General features: G+C 41.0%; 1 protein-coding gene across 1 annotated transcript in view; it reads left to right on the plus strand.

Annotated features, from left to right (window-relative positions):
- LOC122809320 (nudix hydrolase 20, chloroplastic-like) overlaps positions 1-19,444 on the plus strand; it is a 566,695-nt gene that overhangs the window by 484,508 nt on the left and 62,743 nt on the right. The gene's annotated exons all lie outside the window — the stretch shown is intronic.

A 19,444-nucleotide genomic window follows, 5' to 3' on the forward strand; every position in this document is an offset into this window, starting at 1 on the left:
TTGACTTTCAAAGTGCCCAAATACACTTCCCAAGTTCACATACTTGGCATTTTGTGAAACTAATCGCCTATATTGTATAACAATGGGTATTATGGGTACCCCCCATTACTATCTATCTGCTATAATACATTCATGGACTTTAAAAACCCTACTTGCACACAAGTTAATCGGTCATTTACTGTTGAACTCTTAAGTCATGATGAGGAGATTGACATAATGCTTATGGACATTTTTTTTGTATTCAGATACTGAGAAAATGCCTGTCTACAGCAGCACTTTGAAGATAACTACTGAGTCTTTATTTAATTGTCTGTGTTCACCTACCTTGCTCCTTGCTAGCAGTAGGAATTCACAAGTGGTCTATGAAATATTGTTTTCTATAACCCGGTTTTCTTGTCTCATAATGGCATGTACGGTCAAATAGAGTGCACATTGGTAGGGATGTTTTACATAGGAACAGTGAACTCCTTCAGATGGATTCAGAATCTCTGACACCACTAGTTCTTTTCACAGGTATCAGGGGATTTTCAGCCATATTCAGTTTTGGAGTAGAGAGAGGTCAGTGCTATCTCTGTTTGTAGGAACACAATAATAGCAAATTTTAACTCTAATTGCTTGTGATATTTCAGTGTTTTCTGTGGTTCACTGTCTACTTTTTAATTGTCTGCTTTTTTAAGTTGTGCAACTTTGAATTTTCTTCTAATAATGAGTACAACTTGTGTGACTTTTCTTGCCTTGACAAAGTTTAATGCTGTTAATATGTAACTGCTCATATTTGATTCACAACTAGGCTTATGTTAATTGGATCCTCCATAGGTGTTGGCCTACTGGAACTATAGGTTCATAGGTAGGTACTAGGCTATCTGCCCGAGGACATTTATAAGCCTAGCCAGAGTGTGTCGGCTATCGCCGCCCCATTAATTAATTAACTGATCCTCTGTCAAACAGAGCCAATGAAGTGATCCCAGGGGTGTATTTTCTGTTACCCATCCACTTATCAAGGTTTCTCTTGAAGAGTGTTAGTGAGAGGCTCTGCCTGATGTAATTTGGAATTTTGTTCCAAAGCATGGGGAGTTTCTGTGACAGGAATCTATCCCTCCAGAATGTTCTATTTATTGTGGCGAGGTTTAGCTCACTAGAGCGCGTGGCTCGCAATGACTTGGATTTCTTTAGGTGGAGCATGTCCATCAATTCTGAGTTGGACATGGCTTTGTAAGTTAGGCAGAGATCACCTCTGAGTAAGCCATATGCCACTGAGTACAGCCGGAGTTTTTTTAGTTGGGCTGCATAGGACATATGTTTGAGGCCAGTAATCCTCTTGGTGAGGTATTTTTGTGGTCTTTCCAGCTGTTGGAAGTGTCTTGTGAGGTACATCCCAAATGAGGCATTGTACTCTATGATGGGTCTAATGAGTGATGAGTAGAGGGGCACTATAACCTCTTTATTTCTACATGCGAACCCTTTAGTAATTAGATGGGCCACATAGAATGATTTCCTAACTACTTTGGCAATACGATTGTCAAAGGAGAGATTTTATCTACCTGGGTCCCCAGATCTCTTATTACCTCTTCTGTATTAAGGGGACTGCCACCTATGTGGTAATTCATGGGTGTTTTGTTTTTCCCAATTGGGATGACTATGCATTTTTTGGCATTTAGCTTGAGGCCATGACTTTGACACCAGGTGTCCATCTCAGTAAGGCCGTTTTGGAGGATGCCCGTGTCAGCTGGAGAGTCAATTATGGCTCCCAGTTTGCAGTCATCAGCGAACTTGCTTAGCCATAGTCCTCCTGTGTTTGCCTGTACTTCTGAGAAGTATATGCCGAACAGTTGCGGTCCCAGGACCGAGCCTTGCATGTACCACTTGTGACTGGTTTAGAGTTGGACCTGGAGCCTGCTATTCTTACCGTGTGAGTTCTGTCTGTAAGCCATTTGGCAACCCATCTCATGACATAGGGTTTTATGTTCAGGCTGGAGAGTTTTTCTGTAATACCCGAGCGGGGAATGGTGTCGAAAGCCTTGGCGAGGTCAAGGTAGGCTGTGTGAACCACCTTTCCCTCATCTATGGCCTTGGTGACTGTCTCGAAGAAGTCAACCAGGTTTAGTAGGCATGATCTGCCCTTAACAAAGCCAGACTGGGTCGGGTCAAGTGTTTGGAGGTTCCCAATGTCTTTGTTAATGAGTTCCATGATGATGCGCTCCATAGCCTTGCAGACCAGGCTAGTCAGGCTTATGGGGTGATAGTTACCAGGGTCAGTTGTGGCCCCTCCCTTGTGGAGAGGAATAACCATTGCTGTGTGCCATTCTATGGGCACGTAGCCTGTGGAGAGGCTGAGGTTGAACAGCGTGTTTAGGTGGGGGGTTAGTTCGTTCTGTATTTCGTGCAAGACGCAGCCTGGGACACCATCTGGTCCCATTGACGCTGTGTTTTTTGGCTTTTGAAAGGGCTGTTTTCACCTGTGCATCTGTGATTTTTGGGACAGTACACTTTTCTGGTATTGTTGTGGGCCCTTTTGGAGGTGAGAGGGGGGGGGTGAAGTTTGCACTGAATCTATCTGCCAGGATGTTGGCAATGTCAGTAGATTCAGTATATTTTGTGCTATTTTGCACTAGTTCAGTGCATATCTGCGAGTTGCCACTTAGATTCTTAACATAGCTAAAAAAGGCTTTGTGGTTATCTTTTGAATCCTTGGCTCTTTTTCTTTCAAAGTTAGCCTTGGATGATTTCATGAGGGACCTTAGTTTCTTACTGATACTGATCAGGGATGTCTTTCCTTCTTGGGATTTGCTTTTTTTCTGAACTAGTTTCCTCCTTCTATTGTATAGCCTGGTTATTGCAGTGGTCCACCAAACTGGTTTCCTTCTCTTAGAGGAGTGAGTCTTGGTTTTGCTAGGGATAGCACGCTCCATGCATCCTTGTAGGTGCTCATAGAGTGCATTTGTAAAGGTTTCTGCATATTGGGCAGCTTTATCCTTTAGCGTGGGGGCTGTGAAACTTACCACCTCTGTCTTAATTAAGGTGAAGTTTGCTTTAGAAAAGTTTTTTACTGTGGTTTCCTTAGTTGGGGGTGGTGGTGGGGTGTGGACATCCAGAGTGATTAGTTTATGGTCTGATCTAACCAGTGACGGGTTGACCTCCGGTGTGGAACATCTATCACCCATGTTGGCGATGGCCAAGTCCAATATGTTTTCATCTCTGGTAGGGGAGTTTACCAGCTGATCCAGGGCGTTTGAGTTGATGAATTCCAGGAAGCGCTGGGCCTGGGAATTTGTACTCTAGTTGTTTTCCCAGTGAATGGTAGGGTAGTTGAAATTGCCCAATATCAGAGTGTGTGGTAGGACCTTCATGTTTTCCAGTGTCTCCAGAAAGGTGGAGTGGTGGTCCTGGGTCATGGAGGGTGATCTGTAGCAGGCCACAATTTGCATTGCAGATTTGCCCGATGTAGTTGCACATGGATGATCTCAGAGGTATCATGCTGCACCACAAACCTGGAGGTGTAGGTATCCTTGATGAGTATGGATACACCCCCTCCTTTTGTGTTTCAGTCTGTGTTCTGTGGCCGAAACGTGTAGTATGAGTTGTAGCCCGGTAGTGCTGGGGTGCTCTCTGGAGCCTTGAACCAGGTTTCAGTTACTGCACAGATGTCGATGTTCTCCATACTGAGGAGTGCTTCAAGCACGTGCATTTTGAGATTTAAACTCCTGGCGTTGAGTAGCATAACCCTCAGTTTTTTGTTAATTGTGCTGTTTACGGAGGTGGGTTTGACATTTGAGCCTTGCCTAAAAAAGGCACTATGGGGGCAGGAAGAGCCTTGGCAAGTATTCGAAAGCCTAGGGGATGACAGGTGCAAGCCATCTCTTGCGAAGCAACGCAGCTTGTCGAGTATGTCGTCCCAGGCTGACCGATGCTGGATCCCCTTTGAATAACACCAGAAGCTTAGCCAGTTGTTGAAAGTGATCTTTTTTTTCTTTATACTGAGGTATCATTCTTGGTGAGGGCAGGATGCTACTCAGGGTAAGGGTCATACCAGCCTGGGCTGCATGATCAGAGAGCTCTTCCATGTCTCTTTTCATGTAGTCCAGGGAGGTATGTCTCAGGTCATTCACACCAACATGAACAATGACAGTCATATTTATACTTGTTCTGGAGTGACCTGAGTGCTTGTGTTATGTGGCGGATTCTGGCTCCCGCCAGGCAGCTAACAGTAACCTTCTGCTTGTCCAACATAGTGAGTGGGACGTCAGTGTGCCTGACTATAGAGTCACCTATTACTAGTGTGTTAGGTATGTTATTTCGCCTTAAGGGCTGTGATTGTGCAGCACACTGATTTTGTGTTTTATGTGTTGTCTGGTTTGTGACAGGAAGTGCAGGTTGTTTGGGTGTCTGCTTATGCAAGTTTTATTTAGAGCCTCCGAGTATGATTTTGTGTATTTATGTGTATTTTTACCAGTGCTGTTTTAGTAGGTCTGTGTGCAGCTGGAGGTGTGGTGCAAGTGTTAACCTTCTCCTCTTAACTGTCTGTTCCAGTCTTGGGTGGAGACAGCTTAGCTTCCAGTTTGGCTGTATAATTGCATCTGTCGCATATGTTAGTGTTTTGTGGTTGGAGGAGAGGGTTGTCTATGGATTTTGACTTCTGATTTACTTGGGAAATAACTGATGAACTGACTTGACTATGAGATTCAACAGTGCCTTGTCCATTTTCGGCAGAGGTAAAGGGAGAAAAGATTTGTGACAAAACATATTACAAAAAAAAAAGGTACAAAATTTTGGCACACTGGAGATAGTATACATATTGTGTTTGAAGGAAAACTTGTTTATATAGTACATTAATGTTGAAAAGAGGTTATATATACAAACAGTGTAAATATTTCAACACCATCCCACATTCTGGTATTGTAGGTAAACTCTGTCAACTAAATGTAAATCCAAATGTTACTCATTGGATAGCAAATTGGTTCATCAACAGAACCCAGGAAATTAGGGTAGGCATCTCTACCTACTCCAAAACACCAGTCACTAGGGGTGCACTCCAGGGTTCAGTCCTTCAGCCACTCTTCTTTGACATTTACTTTGTGGAGGTCAAAGTAAATGTTAATGTTTTATGGCTGACAAAGTATGCAGATTGTAAATATGGTGCCACCTTAAACTCCCCAATCCTCCAGGAAGGACTTTCTAAAACAAATGGCTGGAGTTAAAACCATGAAGTAAAACAAAATGCCAAGAAATGTATAATTGTATCCTTTGGCAAACATGACTTTTTTTGCAATTGTCACATTGGCAACACACCCCCTAAAAGTTGATCCCATAGTTAGGGATCTGGGATCCTGTGTCAAAATGAAATGTCCTCTGATCACCATATAACCAATGTTGTAAAGAAGTTCTTTTTCTCCGCAAATCTTATATCTGAAGGTGTGGTATCTAGGTCCATGGATGTAATCATTCCACTGTACTCGTCTCTTATCAGGTCAGTCACTGAATATAATGCCCTATTCGGTTTGTATCTGTCCACAATTTGTCACAGCTGGTGCATCCACGGTGCTTTCTCGGTAAAACAAAAAATAAATAAAATCAAGGGCTTAAATCACAAAAAAATTTATAGACTATCTTAAAGCCTTGTTTCACTAGTCATATCTTACAATTTACCAAGAGGTGACCTCTGCTTCAAGTATAGATCCTCAACAGACCCTGTCCTGTCAGACCTATTACACATTGTGCAGGTCCAATGACAGTGTGAACACTCACTCATAGATTCATAGGTGTTTACTAGGCTAACAACTACAAGGGCCTTTTTAAGCCTAGCCATGCATCCCAAATCTCTGACAAGTTCTGATACCCTTGATAAGTGTAAGCATGGGCCTGGAAGTTGAACCATTTACAGGTTACCTGTTTGCATTAGAGACATAGGTGCCAAACCAGGTATGAATTTCCAGTTCCCATCCAGTTGTCCAAGTTGCACTTGAATTGGGTTAGGGAGGAACTCTGCTTCTCATGGATGGAGACTCTGTTCGATAGATGGGGTAGTCTCTGGGATACATACCTATCTCTCCAGCAGGTCCTGTTTATATCACAGACAAGGTTTAAGTCTTTAGAATAGGTAATTCCGGTACTGTTTGTTTGTGGATATGCAGGAGGTCCATCAGAGTGGGATCTGACAGTGCCCTATATGCCAGGCATAGATCTGCCCTGAAAAGCCTGTAGGAGACGGAATACAGGGATAGGGCCTTGAGGCAGTCTGCATAGGACATATTACTTATGCCCTGTATTCTTTTAATGAGGAACCTCTGTAGACATTCCAGTTGTTGGATATGCCTGGTTAGTTACATACCAAAGGGGGTACTGTACTCAATGAGAGGTCTCATGAATGCCGAATACAGTAGAACAGTGACTTCCTTGGACTTAGATGCCATACCTTTGTTTATAAGTTGCGCAACATAGAATGATTTCCTCACCGCTGTAAACACATGATGATCAAAGGCTAGATTACTATCTATGTGTGTCCCTAAGTCCCTGACTACTGGGTCAGGTCTAAGGGATGTGTTGTCAATATGATAGTTACCAGGGATGGATGACTTCCCAAAGGATACTGTTATGCATTTCTTGGCATTTAGTTTTAGTCCATGGCTCTGATACCAGTTGTTTGTCTGTGTCAGGCCCTCCTGGAGAAAATTTGTGTCAGTGTGAGATTCAATGACTGCTCCTAATTTGCAATCATCTGCAAATTTCGTCAGCCAGAGACCACTGACATTGGCCTTGAGTTCTGAGAAGTAAATGCCAAAAAGGAGCGGTCCAAGGACTGGTCCCTGAGGGGCTCCACTTGTGACTTGCTTCTTTGTAGAGGTGGACTCCCCAATTCTAACTTCCTTGGTCCTGTCTTGTGAGCCAGTTAGCTATCCACTGGCTGACATACTGATTTGTACATAACCTCTTGAGTTTGTCAACAATGTCTGAGTGGGGTACTGTGTCAAATGCCTTGGCCAGGTCAAGGTAGGTAGTGTGAATGATTTTTCCCTCATCCATTGCTTTGGTGACCTTCTCAAAGAAGTCCACCAGGTTGAGTAAGCATGATCTGCCCTTGACGAAACCAGACTGAGTTGGGTCCAGTATCTGGAGGTTTACTATATATCTATTGATCATCTACATGATAATTCTTTCCATGGCTTTACATATAAGACTAGTGAGACATGGGTCTGTAGTTTCCAGGGTCTGTAGATGGCCCACCTTTGTGCAGAGGGATGACTGTTGCCTTTCTCCATTAATGAGGCAAGAAGCCTGTTTGGAGGCTACACTTAAATAGTAATGCCAGAGGCCCTGATAGGTCATGTTTCGTGCTGTTTAGAAGGCATCCTGTGATATTGTCTGAGCCCATTGATGCAGTGACTTGGTCTTAGAGAGAGAGCATTAAGGCCTTGATGGGATCCCTCGTGGGATGTCAGTCTCTTTTGTAACATAAATAGAACATGCTGGGGGGGATTGGTATGTACCAGAGAATAACTCTTTTGGGGGAACTATCTTTCTGTCCATATAAAGCAAGGTACATTCTCTTACTCTGTTCACATGCAGTTTGGATGACTGGATGGGAAAATGCACATTCAACCCTGGTTTAGCATCCATGCCCCACATTGATAGTGCCAACAAGTATATGTTCCATCTTTTATTGTTCTACCTGCCTCTGGGTTATTTGAACACAAAATATAAGGGCTAAAACTGTCATGAGGCTGCAAGACTACACTTTCTTAAGAGCCTAACTGATCAGTAGCTTAGTAAGTACCTATGATAACAGCTAGTTGATATGTAAGCAAAAGTAGAGTTCAGAGCAAGGCCATGTTGAGCGGACATTTACTGTTTTGAAGGAGCAAGTGGCAAAAACTGCTGGTCAGCAGTATGAGAGGGACTAGAACAGAAGTACAGAAGCATATGTGTGATGACTGTTGGAAAGGGACTAAGGGTGCAGGAGACATGACTAAGAACAAACAAAAGTCTAGTTGGGAATAAATTATCCCTTGCTTTTTATCTTAGGACTTAAGACTTAAAATTATTTAATCACATTTTCCCCTGGATATACTTTCTGCTGATGCTCAAAAGTTGCTTCAGTAGTGGTATATTAAGGAGATATGGAAAATTCCAGACATAGTACAATTGCAGAATGCTTTTTACCAGCTTTGAAGATGCACCTAGGTATAATAGATGATTTTAGAAAATTGTAAGAGAAGGAATAAAATTTTGTCATGTTCAGGGAAAGGTTTGGCTTAATGTTTAAGGTTTTAACTACATAGGTAGAAAGTACAGGGTTTGATTCTGATCTCTGGTTATAAGTGAGCTAAAATAGCTCAGTTGGGAGAACATTACACTGAAGATCTAAAGGTCTATGGTTCAATCACAGGTTTCAGCAGTGAAGCCTTCCCTCCCCCAGATAGTCCAAAGGAAATACTACATACCACAGTCCCCCAACCATTACTAGGGAACAGGTCATCAATGCAGTTTCCAATGCCAAAAACACTGCATCATTGGGCCCCAGAAATGTCTTGGGGTGCTTAATTCATAGTTTGAAACATGACTTCTCTAGTCCACTTGAATCACTTTTCAGTTGAAGCCTACAGTCAGGTTTTGCATCCAAGGAATGTAAGATGTTGCAGCCATTCCCCTGCACAAAGGAGTTCCAACCACTTAATTCAGGTAGCTACAGGCCCATAAGTCTGACCAGCCTCATATGTAAGGCCATGGAAAGAATCATCATACACATGATAAATAAGAACATAGATAACCTGCAAGCACTAGACCCATCACAGTTTGGATTTGTTAAAGGAAGGTCTTGCCTGTTAAATCTAGTGGACTTCTTTGATAGGGTCACCAAAATAATGGATGAAGGAAAGACTGTGCACACAGCTTACCTCAACCTGGCCAAGGCTTCTGATACAGTACCCCACTCAGGCACTATAGACAAGCTCACTGATTTAGGTGTAAACTGAAGTTTTAAGGGTGGGAGGGTGGTCTAATGGTTAAGGTGTTTGCCTTATAAACACAAGGTGCAGGGTTTGAGTCTCACAAGGGATAATTGGCTAGGCTTAAAATGGCTCGCAAGGGCAGTTAGCTTAGTACTAATCTATGAACCTATCACTCGCTGGATAGTCAACTCACTCACCAATAGAACCCGGGAGGTCAAAATAGGTGAAGCTACCTCCATCAGGAGGTTAGTCACTAGTGGAGTCCCCCAAGGCTCGGTACTGGGTCCACTCCTTTCTGGCATCTGTTTCTCTGAAATGGAAGCAAATGCTGAAGTTTTCTGACTGACTAAGTTTGCAGATGATTGCAAGGTCGGGGTGATCATCGACTCCCCTACAGACACTAGCAGTCTTCAAGAAGGCTGTCTCTGAATAATAAATGGTGCAAAACCCATGGTTTCAAAGTCAATACTAAGAAATGCATAATTGTACCCTTTATGATTCCTCTTCTCTAAATTAACATATTTGCCTGGTATCTACCTAAACTGTCTACATATATTACTCTCTCTGTAGTTAGTGCCTATACTATTAAATGAATCTTTGTTGTACTATGCCATAATGTTACTCTGATTTTTTTTTTTTATTCTAGGCATTGCTACATCTCTTGTAAATAACTTAATGCTAACCAAATTTCTCAAACATATTGTTACTGCATTCTCAAAATACTGTACTTTTGCCTTGTATATATTCATATTGTATATTTCTCTTTGTTTTTGTACTGTTAAGTATCTTACAACTTGAATTGTTAGGTTTTTCTTATTTTTTAATTACTTTCCTGGAACTTTTCTCCTTGGGTCTCTGCTGAAAAAGGGCTCTCTGGGCCCAGTCTGACTAACTCGGTTAACAAATCTAAAAATAAAATGAAAGTAAAGAAAATATGTAAACCTTCACAGGTAACTACCATGTTGATGATATACTCCTAATGGTTAACCATGTGGTCAGGGATCTGGGTACGCATGTACTTAGTAGCCCTACCTTTGACCACATCATAGCCACAGTGGTAAGGAAATCCATTTATATTGTGCTATGTATAAGTAAAGGCATGGCATTCAGGTCCAAAGAGGTCATTATCCCACTGTACTCCACCCTTATCATACCAATCATAGAGTACAATGCTTCCTTTGGTATGTACCTGACCAGGCATATGCAGCAACTAGAGTGACTTCAGAGGTTCCTTACAAAAAGAATACAAGGTGTGACAAAAGGCCTTTCCCTGTCTGTCTCCTACAGATTGCTGAGGGGTGATCTATGGCTGATTTACAAGGCATCTGCAAACCCCACACTTATGAATCTCCTACATATTCGTAAGTCAAATAATAACAGAAATGCACAGACTAGGGACCTGAATTTTGTCTGTGACTTAAACAGAACATGCTGGAGAGCCAGATGTATGTCCCAGAGACTGCCCCCTCCTATGAAACAGGCTTTGCATCCGTGTGAAGCTAAGATCGTCTATTACCCAATTTAAGCGCAACCTAGACCAGTGGATAGGGAATAGGAAAGTTACACCAGGCCTGCCACCCATGTCCTTTATGGACAGAGATAGCTTATAAATGCCTGTCCCTCGGTGTCCTATTTGGATACAGGACATCATTATTCTTTCGGGAAAACTTTGTTAGGTGTAGAAGGGCTCCCCAGTTCATTAGCCTAGTAATCTATGAAACTATGAAAATCCATTGGCTATTTAAAGAGTGCAAAGTGCAAGAATATGTGTACAGGAATCTCTACTAAAGAAGGGTCCATTTGAGATAACTGAGGCCAAAACAGTGGTGTGCTGAGCTAGAGACATCAACACTAAGCCTAATAGGCTGTACTAAGTTTGATTGTGTCTTTCTTGAGGAGAGAAATTAAGATTGAGGGATCCATGCATGTAGAACAACAGTGCAACTGGCCACCACCCTGTTGAAATGAGTGCAGGAAATGGAGAGTAGTGTAAAGCACTCCGTTTGGTAAAACAGAGTATAAGTAATCACTAGGACCAGTAGCCGTGGCAGGCTATAGGCATAAATATGCCTCACAAGAGCAAAATCTCATACAAGCAAGCCTTTGGTGAGGGTGGGTTCTTAAAATGACACTCTATCTCAGAAGTTTGGTTAAATTTTAAATATATAAACTTGAGCAATAATGGCAGCAAGGAAATTAGTGGGTATTATACAGGTGCTAAATAATTTGTAAATGTTTAATACCACTAGAAGATTTTTATGCTTTGCTTCAGGTTTAAGATATCTGGCTCACAGGCAAGAATTATGTAACATTTGGGCACTTTTTTACCTTGCATAGAGAGACTGTAGATGTCCTTTAAATTTACCAGCAGGCAATAACAAATAAAAGTGACCCACTGCAAGTTGTAGCCGTCTGGATAGTAACAACAAAAATAGTTGGGGTTACCAGGCTGCAATAGCACAACTATGTCCGTATCATATCACTGTAGACCGTATATTTTATTCAATAGCATTAACAGAACTAGACACATTTGAGCAGCCCTCACCATGTTGTCTGCAGTTTATTCTTTTCTGACTTTTTCAACATGAATTATTTAAAAAATTTGATTTTATTCAAAACTGTGTATTTCATCATATACATATTTGTATTGTTCCTGCCCTGCATCCATTTAGTTGCCTGGCAGGGCAAGCATGACCGATCCATTTTACATCAAGGTCTGTGCTGCTCATTCAGAATTTTCAACCAGACAGCATTCTAATGGGAACAAAAGAGTATCCTGGAGTTGCTGCAAGTAAGGTCAAGTCTAAGGCAAAACAGAGACTGTTTGGAATAATCTTCATAAGGACACTGAAGAGACCCCGTGTCTTAACTTTCCTATGATAACACCATAAAATATTGACATAACACCATAAAATATTGACATACCTCTTCTTATTATTCTCAACCTTGATTTGTCAAATCGGGTCTCTTATAGCTCCCTTCTCCCAGTGGAGGTTGGAGTTGACATAACAATTAAGGTGTTTACAGACACAAGATATAGAGTTTGATTCTGACCTTTGAAAGGGAAATTGGCTATGCTTAAAATGGCTCACAACGACAGCTAGCCTAGTACGTACCTATAAACCTACGAGTAGGTATGTGTGCTGACCAGAAGAGTACTCTGGTCCAAATCATTTCCTTTGTCATTATCACTTTTGACCAAGTTAAGGATGGTTATACTTTCCTTACCTGTATCCTTTTATTCTACATCATTAGTTATGAAGGTCACTCATCATTTCAACCATTTGTGTGGTGCAGAGATATAAAGTGCTGAATGCAGAAAAGCTTCAGATAATAACCTGGGCTCTGAAAAAGCCACCAAGAGAGGGTGGGAATGAACAGCCAACATTGTTCTGTCCATCCTGTGGGAAAGGAGGCAGTCCGGTGCACTACAGTAGTACAATTGTTGGAAGAAGTACAGCAATCTGGTGGGGTTCTTTTAGCTCTGCCATGAAACATTCATTCAACAGCCTTTATATCACATGTGTAAGCATGCAGAAGACTCATGCATTGGTGAATGCACATATCAGTCATTAGGGGGTGGTGCATACATTTCAATTTTTTGCTCAAGAATTCTGGATGAAGCCAAAAATATTGTGCGCAAAGGCACAAAATCAGGGACCATTTTAAAATATTACTCTAATTCACTTAAAAAGTTAATACAACAGGTTTTGCATCAACACATTTTTGAGCAATGAGAAATATGAAACTGTAATATCTGGCATTACTAACTATAATCCTCAGTGATTTAGCAGAAAAATAACAAAAAAATGAGGGACAGGTCAAACATATGGGGCAAAATCAGAGACATTTTAGCCATAGTTGAAAATGCTCCTGATGTACACTCATATGCCATGCTGTGATCATATTTCACCATGTACGTGTATGTCACTGGATGACATTTAGCCAAAGGTCTAAGAAATGGAAATATGACGTGGACAATCATTGTGATGCGCATAATGCAATGAATCATAATCAATAGTTTTATTCTGTTATCAAGTAAAATATTATGTCATAGAAGATAGGATCTGCTGTAAAGAAATAGTGACAAATGTTGAAGGGTGTCATTTATTTGAAATAGGGTTTACTTTTTGATTTAAAACATCTTTGGATGGCCTTGTCATTTTAAGACCTACCGTAGGATTCAGAAAAATGTTCACTATTCGTGGAAATTGCCTACTATGGATAGGTCAATTACTGAAACTGAGAAAATGCAAATCCAACGACAGCTTTGGCCACAGTGAGAAAGACCTTGTTATCTCATTAGCATGTTTCTGAAGCACACCTGGCAGTGTTAGTGTCACATGGGCAAAGGTTCTCCACTGTACGCGCACACACACACACACACACACACACACACACACACACACACACACACACATTCATCAACAACCAAGATCCACCATACTCAATCACACCCATGGAATCACTCATCCATTCACCCACATGTATGGTCTAACGCACACACATCAACCCATCCTGTGTCTTGATTCCCTACCTAACACTGTGACCTCTCAAGCAGACACACTCACATTGACATACACACACATTCTTCATTCATACCCCTGTAGACATGCATACAAATACCGACACACACATACATCATCATCATCAGCCCCCCTTTTCTACATGAGATCGGGGTATTGTGTTGACTGTTGCCATCTCTCTCAATTCAGTGCCACACTCCTGCCTTCTTCGACCCTCATGCCTGACTGTCGCAGATCTTCTGTCACACAGTCCATCTACCTCTTTGCTGGATGTCCCTCTTCCTGTCTGTAACAAATCTTCACCAGATTGTCTTCTGCTTTTCTGCATGTGTCCAAACCACTGTAATCTGTTCTGTTTCATTTTTTCTGCAATTGGAGCTACTTTGGCGTCTGCTCTTACGGCCTTATTTCTTCATCTGTCCCACAGTATGCATCCTACCACCCTTCCCAGGTACTTCATTTCTATCGCATCTAGCTTCCTCATCTGCTGTGCCTTTACTGCCCAGGATTCTGTTCCATACAGTAGTACTGGTTGCACCACTGTCTTGTACACCATACTTTTCGGCTTCTTTGGCATTCTTCTGTCGTAGACTACACCTCAGTCTATGCAAGCTGGCTGTAGCCCCTCTAATTCTTGCTTTGACCTCTTCATTCAGACTTCCCTTCTCCTCAGCCACCCCTCCCAGATACTTGAAGCTATTTACCTGTTCCACTATCTTACTTTGTTTCATTTCTCAGCTTCTTTTGATTTCCCCAATTTGCTGCAATTACCATTGTCTTATCAGTGTTTAGTTTCATCCCATGTGCTTTCAGTTTTGCATTCCATTCCCCTGTCCTTTGCTGAAATTCTTGCTCAGAGTCTGCCTGTAATGCCACATCATCTGCATACAGCAACTTTTTGATATGTACCCTCCGACTTGTTTGCTAATGAAGTCCATCACACTCAGAGCTAAACCCTGGTGCACACCCACTCCCACTGGGAACCCCTCTGTGAGACTGAACACTGTTCATACTTGAGTCATTAGGTCCTTGTACATAGCCTACACTAATTCTACTAATATTTCTGGAACTTAAAGCCACCACAGTACTGCCAAAACCCTCACACATACACATTAACACCCTAAGGACTTTGCTGGATTTACCTGCACTGTGACTGCATCCTTAGTAGGGAATAGGTGGCCACTGTCTTGACAGAGTTTTTCCTCCAACAGTGAAAATTTACATAGCTAAGAGATTCTGCGAATCACTTGTCAGTGTAAATTGGGAGCAACTGCTTTTCTGGGGGAGTGCAAATGGCTAATTGGAATGATGCACTGCCCCTGAATTGCCATATTAGCATGCATATGTGCCAGCGAGATCACTCTCCACGTGGAGACACCCATTAACTGGAAATGGCAGTCTCTGAATCAGAAAAGCTTATTGCAGGGGTGGGAAACAGCTTTGTTAAGGCCTATGGTAAGGCTTCCCCCTATGGTAAGCATTTCTGAAACCCATCCCTAATGTTAGAATCAGTCCATATTTTTCTGTTAGAGGAACTTTTCCCTTTGAGTATTCTTCAGTATGTGATCACATCATTCTGGGCAGTTTAAGAATTACAATGCTAAGATTTGTGGTGGAACATGTATATAATGTTAACACTCAAAATGTGATTTATGCCTTGCATTGTCAGTGCCCAATGCTCTGTGTAGAGGAAACAAAGACAGCATTAAAATTAAGATTTCAGAAAGATATAAAGGATGTAAGGAATTATAATTTAGACAGTCCTGTTACTGCACATTTTGCTTAGTATCATAATTCTGATACTTGTAAAATAAAGATTGCAGTCCTGGATCAGGTGCAATATAGTACTGTAGTACTAGGCAGGGGAAGATGTTAAACTCTTGTTGAAAGCTGAAGAAACCTTAATTCTGAAAAATAACACATTGAAGCCTAATTAGTCAAACCAAGCTGGGAACAGCTTATTTACTAGTTGATTTAACTAATTTTTATCAGAAGGATTATCTTCTTATGTTTTATTAGCTCTTGTTCTTTTTAAGTGCACTTCAGTTTGTGTTGTACCTTATGTTTTTGGTTGTCCTTTGGACAGTTTATGAGCTGTGGTGCTGTGGTGCAGTGGTGGTCAGTAATATGTTCAAGATTCATTGTTTTTATTTTTTACATGCTGTTGTATGGTTTACTATCGTATTCTTAATGCTTCCATCGAATGACCATACAGCTATGGAAAAATGTTGATTTCTGACACATCTAAAAGGCAGATAATCGGAAATGACATACCCGAACTTCCTGGTTTGACAAGATCGACATAGCAGGAGCTGACGTCAGTCACCCATGCCATGCACATTAAAGTACCATTACACTCAACGGTATGTTAATTGTACTATTCTGCGGGGGTGTCGAGTGGTAGCTACACCCCCACCCCGTGCACATTAAATATACCAACTCCAAGATCGTATTACAGTGAGGAAATGGGTTAATTTCCTGTTCCCCACTGAACCGCAACCTCCCTACACAATGTCGAACACAAAATATCGACCTACACTACCCGTTCCTTGTAGTGTATTTGATCGTTTTGGTTCGACATTATGCCGTCTTGGAAAGTGCAAGTCGACCACATGCCAGTCGACCGATGCAGTTTCCAAGTTTTCATAGTAAACCCTGTTGTACAATGTACAGAATGTTTTACAGCTATTGGATTTCCTAATTTGCCTACCAAATTTCCAAGACTTTTAAGTTCCAATTAATATAACGAATTTTACTTCTAAAAGGATTTTGTGCCTATTTTTGAAATGTGTGAAATAATGGAGAGAAAAAAGCAATATGATTAATGTAAAAGACTGATGATATGCAAATTAAATACCCGTATTCACAGTAACACTTAAAAGGTTATGCAGAACTAGGTAACACCACCACTTGAATTGAGTCCTTATACATCTCCATCTTGTCTTTTTGATTTGTAAAATGAAAGAGACAGAGAATTTCAAAGCACTGGGTTGTCAGAATACAAAGATGTGCAGCTGATTGAGTCACGATGCTCATTGAAAGTTACAAGTACAGCTGTACAAACAAATGAGTTTGACTTTGAGGATCAGAGAATTAGATGTGGAGATGAAGTCTGATTTAACAGTGACTGAATAACTGGATCTAGCCCTAGGCTGCTTAGGCACCAGCCCAGGGTCCTGTGCCTGCTGGAGTCCCCCATTGCTGCTGTCAATACAAACATTTTCTGTATGAGTTACTGATGCTCTATCATAGTGTGCCAGATCGCCCCTGAAAAGGGACAGCTGTGCCTAGTGGGCTTACCCGGTCAACAAATAAATACATTAATAAAAACTGTAATTGTGCATTAGGACAGTAAATTAATTAAAAAAAGAAAGAACAGCATCAGTAGTCTCCTTCATCCCCATCAGCTACTTGTAGTTACATATCTGGTTGACCTGCATCTCATAAACTAATCACTCTATCAAATATGGGAGCAGCTGCGAGTAGCATATTCTGTTTATGTTTGACTTTTTTTTTTTACTTTGAGACTGCTGTTTAAATATGGACATTTTCCACAGCTTTCTATGTTTTCAGAAGTGTTCTTTCTCTGCTGTTTTACAACTGTTTACAATCCTACTCCCCTCTACAAGTGTACTGGCACAGTCATCTTTTAGTTTCCTCTGTGAATGCACAACCCACAATTGTTAAAGATTGATGGAGTGGTACACTGTGCATTTCGACAAGTGATGACTCACTCCAACTTCAGTAGAAATTTGGTTAAAATCATCATAACTTTTGTAAGTAGTAAAATATAAATGTCAGATTTGAATGGCCCATTCATGTGCACTACATATTCCACAATTGTGTAGTGCTTGCTATACACATTAGCAAAAACGAACACTGTGTAATCCTCAGACACATACAGGTAGTCATGAATGATAGTGCGGCAAAACATTGGAGCCAGATATATAGTATGGCACAATTTTATGGTATCCAGTAACTTCTATAGTCCCAACTGCTGTACAGCTTGTGCCCTGAACAGGACATGTTTTGTTTTATTCCTGTCAGTGGTAACAGGGGAAGATTAAATGTGTTTGCAGGAACTTCTCTTGGATATCCGACATACCATACTGCTCTAACTGGATATACTCATCTACCAGATACGCACATAAAATGCTAGCCCCGCAGAATACTGGTACTGTTTGGCAGGACAATCCATCAGACTAATACTGTTTAAATAAGCTATATAAGCAGCTCATTCATGAATCTATTGGTTATGACTTGGTAAGTCATACTGCAGCTCTTTAGAAATTATGCATTTTGGTATAAATCAGCTTCACCCAGTATATGGCAGACAGCCCCAACATGACTGTGTTATATTTTGGACTCAGACATGATCAATTTTGTTTTTGACTTGGGGCTGGGAAGTTGGGGGTATGCTGCCCTAGACATGAGCTTCTTAGCTTGCTTCTAGCTTAGGAATGAGATAGATGATGGGGTATAAATGCAGAAACAGCTACACAATATTAGCAACAGATCCCACTTAACAGTTTACCACTGAATATGAATTATTCTTGGAATGAGGTTTAAACAGAGGTTGAACAACGAATAACCAAAAGGTAGTGTACAGTGTAATGACCAGTAAGTCCAAATTGTGTTGACTTCATCAGTGTGAGAATTTCACCTATTCAACCAAATGTATCTGCTAATAGTTTGAGCAAAAACTAGGAAAGATTTTTAAACTCTGCTTCCAACATCTAGAGAAGTAAAGACACTTTATTTATTAGAGATTCCAGACATCTTTAAGAAAAATTAAAGTTTTGTTCAGTAGGAACAAGGTTTCTCATGAGCAACCATGGATGTGAAAGTTAGTAAACATATACAGGATTAGTTGCTGCTGCTTTAAGTTTACAGATGGCCCTAAGAAGGTATTTTTTTTTGTTTCCATTCTGCTTCATTCCTTCGGCTACCCTAGTGCCCCCTTCCATTGCTAAGTCTTCCAGCCTCTCCTCTTGCCCCTAGTCTATCTGCGTTCTAAGGCTGGGACTTGGCACTGACTCCTGAGGAGTCATGCCATTGATAGCTTCCACTGGGGGGATTTTTTTTCATATAAGACCTACCCTTTGTTTTCACCACCTCACCTGCATTCACCTGTTACATCGGAGAGCTACTCCCCTCTATAGACCACACCTCCCTACAGGGAATGCATCCCACCACCTGGATGGGCACATCCATTCCTCCTCACCAGTGCCTCAGACATCCAAGATGTTAATCAAGCCCCTGGTCACCTAGGCCACAGTTAGTGCTTTATACATCTGTGCCACAGTTTTGGCCCAAGAGGACTTTGATCTTAGAGATCCGTGACTTTTCTGTGAAGAATAACTGCTTTGTGTTTGACAGTAAATCTGATGTCAGTTTTCATTCATCCTCAAGCTATGGGTTTGGATCCAATCCTCGGATCTGACTCAGCCGTTACCCTAATTCGTGGTCTCTTAAACTCTCCATCTCCTTCCCTACCAATAATGCAGCATCCATAGCATCCCTCAGATCTTGTTTGCTGCTGTAGAAACTGGACATGGTTGTCTTCAGCTTTCGAGCTTCTTAGTAGGAGTTGAGTGTTTCATTTATAAATTTCTTTTTCTCACTTAAAAATATATATATATATATATATATATATATATATATATATATATATATATATATATATATCATCTCCTTCCCTCCCTTTTCTAACTTCCAGTTTGTTCAAAATTTTCATAATTCAGTAGATTGAAACTAAACCTCCTTTGCAAAGTTTTTCTGCTTTTATGTTTGACAGTATTTAACTTCCATTTTTAAAACAGCCGCACTTTCTGCCATACTCCTAGTTACGGAGTTACTTCAGTAAGCTGCTTTTCAGTGCCAGACTCAACCTCCACATTCTAACTCAAAGAAAAGTAAAAAAAAAAATCCATTCTAATAATTTCCTTTATTTAAGCAGCATTATTGGAGCTTCAC

The sequence above is a fragment of the Protopterus annectens genome, chromosome 8.part0 (assembly GCF_019279795.1).
Source record: "Protopterus annectens isolate FY-2018-M chromosome 8.part0, PAN1.0, whole genome shotgun sequence".
NCBI lineage: Eukaryota > Metazoa > Chordata > Ceratodontiformes > Protopteridae > Protopterus > Protopterus annectens.